Raw genomic sequence first — 4,392 nt, 5'->3', positions numbered from 1 at the left:
ATAATGCCAGAATGATTGACTTGCTCAATAATATAAAACATTCCAAATTCCATCTCTGCTCCTAGGCCTAGATGCTGAAAAGGCATTCGATAGGTTGCACTGGAGCGACCCTTAGGAAGTTTGGATTCTCTGGCCTCATATATGAAGCCATAATGTCACTTTATATGACACCCTCTGCCAAAGTATTCACATCCAACTTACCTACCCCCCGACTAATCTATATGAGGTTAATTACCCCAACCTATTAGCCCAAAACAACCAAGATATCCAATTAATCAAAAAAATTATAATGCTAGAATAATGTAGTTGTTTTGCTGCTGATATTCAGACAGAGTTCTGACAAACTGATTTCTCAGAGACTCAGAGAGATCAGGAACAGCAGCAAATGACATATAAGCGCAAATCGTCTCTCACCAAACTTCTCTTAACACAAGATTATCAAAAGGAGCCCAAAGGGTGGCACACTTGGTATTAAACTTCCCTTTTATAGTGCAGTCGTACGTGACCGCGTTCTTGGCGATCGGAATTTCCGACAACATTTGTGCGACTGTGTGTATGCAAGACAAATTTGAGCCAACATCTGTCAGAAAAAAAATCCACGGTTTTGTTGTCGCAATGTCCGGTCGTGTGTACGTGGCATAATGATAAATTGTGGTTGAACATTGAACGTGTGATAACTAGAGGAAATTATCTATTTTCATTAGCCATAGCTTACTACCTAATACCATAGGTGAACATACCAAATTTCCTAGCACTCAAATCTACCTTATCAGCATGGAAGTTTTCTCTAGACCACAAACTACAACCAATAAGCAACTCAGCCAATATCCCAATACCATTCAGGCCCTGTACACACGACCGAGTTTCTCGGCAGAATTCAGCCAGAAACTCGGTCGGAGCTGTATTCTGCCGAGAAACCCGGCCGTGTCTACACTTTTGGCCGAGGAAGCCGACAAGGATCTCGGCGAGGAAATAGAGAACATGTTCTCTATTTCCTCGTTGTTCAATGGGAAATTTCGGCTCGCCGAGATCCTCGGCGGCTTCACAAGGAACTCGACGAGCGAAACGATGTGTTTTGCCCGTCGAGTTCCTCGGACGTGTGTACGGGGCCTAAGAGTTATTGAATACTGCAAAGCGCGCCTCAATATAACATCTTGGGCTAAACAAGGAATTAACTTTTTCCATAACCTACCTGATGATCAGAAAAACCTGAATTTTAAATAAATTTTGCATTAAAACATACAGTAAGATCTTTAATTCTGAAAGGAATATGGAAATTCATTGCCAAATATGGGAATTCTTCACTTCTAACAAAGGTAGAAAAAGGAGAGGTATCTCTCATTTCTATAAATTCCTCTCATTCTTTCTGCTCCAAACCAAAAATGATAATATGGTTAAATGGGAGAAAGACCTGTCTCAAATCTTCCCCTGGGAAACATGGCTCCATAATGATTAACAGCTCAGCACTGGGAAAATGCCCCAAAAATATTAAACCGCTGGTATTTGACCCCATACAGACTTTCCAAATTATACCCCTCTTCACCCTCCACATGCTGGAGGTGTAATACCCATACTGGCAATTTAATACATACACTATGGGATTGTAAAGCTTTAAGTACACTCACAACAGTAATAAAAATATATGAATACCGCGCTGTCCCTTTAAATATAAGTGAAGCAGCTTGCACAGCAAAAAGATCAATGATTTGCAAAAAGTGACATAGAGAATAAAAGTACAGTGCTAAAATTGACATTAATACATCTACATTAAACCGGAGTACAAAACACCACATATGTCAACCGGAGTAAACTGTGAAAAGATTAATCCAAGTGCCAAAAATTATATATTAGATCAGATGGTGTTCCATTGAACGAAACCTGTTGGGGTGGTCTACTGATGCCACTGTTACTGCTATCCATGATAAGCGCTTTCATTTCACCTCAGATGTGATTGTTACTCTTTTTTAAATAAAATAACTGTGAGATATCTTGCAGAATTAAGCTATGTGCCCTCCTGTCTTCCTCTTTTTCCTTATCATTATAATCTACCTGTTTGGGCATCACAACCTGTAAAACAATTTTTTTTTTTTTTTGAAAAGCCTATGGCGTGTGAACACACCCAAAAAACTCCACCCGGTGCAGAAAAAATGTGCACACACATAAAGAGTGTTCACAAAAACGTGCAGACGGGTGCAACGTCAAGTGGTCCTCCTGTGAAAAGGGACCCAAACCCTGATCCCCCGGGGCGTTAGGCTCCAGACGGGGACTGAGGTACTGTGGTCCGAGCAACCGAAGCCGACACGGACCCAACTTCCTCGGAGGGACTGCCGAAACAGAACCCTCCCAGTACTAGGTGGGGCTCCCCCGAAGGGAGACCCCATGAGAGCAGGTGAACTAAGCCAGAAGGCCATGTCCACCCACTCCCAAGACGTTCAGGGCTGGCCCGAGGACCCGCACCCTACTAATCACACAGTGACAAAACGTGCACAACAAAAAAAAGACAAAAAAAGTGACAAACACAGGCTTAAATAAAATAAAGTGGGGGAAGGGATAGTGGAGAGGAGAGTGAAAGAAGTGGCCATTGTGGTGAAACAATGACCAGGCCCTCCGGCCAGGAATAAAAAATTCCTCCGGTCCTAGCCAAAAGGCCCGGCCCAGGAGGCAGGTGCTAAAAAAAGCGTGTATCTGGTGCAGTGACCGTGGTATCTTAAATCAATGTGTCCCTCACACACAGTGATCTTCAGATACCCCTGGACTGCCACTCCAGGGGCACATGCACGATAGGCTTTTCGTTCCATATCCGACCCCCCGACCGGCCAGTGCAGCCCTCCACCCCTGTCAGCTAGAGAGCCCTTCAAGGTTTTCTTGGGGAGAACTGCCACTCAGATAACAGCCTCCACCAATACTAGCCCCTCCAGACCCTCCGTCAACCCAGCAGATTTGCATGGCTCTACCCCGTCTTACCACAGGGTATTACCAGCTCCTCCAACCAGATCGCTGACAGAGATAGCACTTACACCAGCCAGCCAGAAGGCCAGACTAGAACTCGGCAAAAAGACCAAGACCAAGCGCAGCACCCATCCTCACCAGGAGCACCCTTCCAGATGGCTCAGACTCAACCATGGGCCAGCCCCCAGTATTCTGTCGGGCAGCACAGCGTAGTCCCTGCTGAAACCATCCTTCCAGGTGCAATGACGTCATTGGATTGCATCCACCCTCCCCATGTAGGAGGTGCTTCAGCGCTCCGCTGACAACTGATAAGGACAGATACCACACCCAGTCCCAGCCAAAAGGCCGAGAAGCGGCAGGGAAGACAACCACGATCAGCACGGCCTAGAGTGTGCAATAGCCGTGCCTCGCCCTGGGAGAACCGCCTTCATGATCATGGTGTCTCCCCTGCCAGGTAAGTATTTGCCTTTTCCTGTAAAACAATATTGGAAGTTCCAACACTGAGTTCTTGGAATCTGTGTCTGTTGAGACTTCTCTCCCTTTGGTCCAGTGATCATACAAGCTTGATTGACCTAGTGAGTGTACACTTATCTGGGTTCAATCCTTTTGGTAAGCCTTTTCACATATGGCGGTGGATCTTCTATTAATTTTTCTACTAGTCATGATTAGACTGCATATATTTATTCACTATTTGGAACTTTGTCACTTGATTTTGAATATTATCACCAGGATTTCTGAAGGATATAGAATTTTTCATCAAAGGACTAATATATAATTTTTTTCACTTTGATTTATCTTTTCACAGTTCACTCCGGTGCACATATGTGGTGTTTTTTAGTTGTATGTACTCCAGTTTAATCTGGATGTATTAATGTCAATGGTCATTTGATATTTCATTTTAGTGCTACACTCACAACAGCAACGACCTTATTAGGTCTAAACCTAGACCTTACCCACTACATTATAGGACTGTTTTTGCTAATATTCTAATAGCTGCAAAACTCACCATCACTAAATTATGGAAATCCACCTTAACTCCTAACCTATCAGATGTTATTTTGAGACTAAATTATCAAGCTCACCATGAGCTAATGTTAGCACATAAAAAGGGCTCCACTGCTAAATTAAATTTTTTTTTACAAGAATGGATCTCACATCCTGGCGCTTCAAGTTTTCTGAAAAATACTCCTCCAAGGTACTGTAAATGGTAAGGTTATTCCAACCATTTTCTCTTTCCTTCTTTCTCTTTCTGATACATTAAGCTACAATCCTTTGTTCACAGTGAGTTCCCATTAGGGTAAACAGGGATTACATAATTGTTTAAATATCTTAATAGTTTTAAATTTGACTACCGTATTCTATAATAGCCAACTGTAAGGTACCGCTTCTTTATTTTGAATCTTATATATGTATTTCTGCGACAACGTTATCTGAATCTATAAA

The 4,392-nt window shown here is 42.9% G+C and overlaps 1 non-coding gene across 1 annotated transcript; it reads right to left on the bottom strand.

Annotated features, from left to right (window-relative positions):
- Window positions 1–3,252: 3,252 nt before the first annotated feature.
- Window positions 3,253–3,411, bottom strand: LOC120938498. The gene has a single exon (XR_005749090.1). It is a non-coding gene; the product is annotated as a U1 spliceosomal RNA (small nuclear RNA).
- Between the last annotated feature and the right edge of the window lie 981 nt (window positions 3,412–4,392).

Source organism: Rana temporaria, chromosome 4 (assembly GCF_905171775.1).
Source record: "Rana temporaria chromosome 4, aRanTem1.1, whole genome shotgun sequence".
In the NCBI taxonomy this organism is placed as follows: domain Eukaryota; kingdom Metazoa; phylum Chordata; class Amphibia; order Anura; family Ranidae; genus Rana; species Rana temporaria.
Note: the sequence above shows the minus strand (reverse complement) of the source record. Positions and strands in the feature narration are given on the sequence as shown.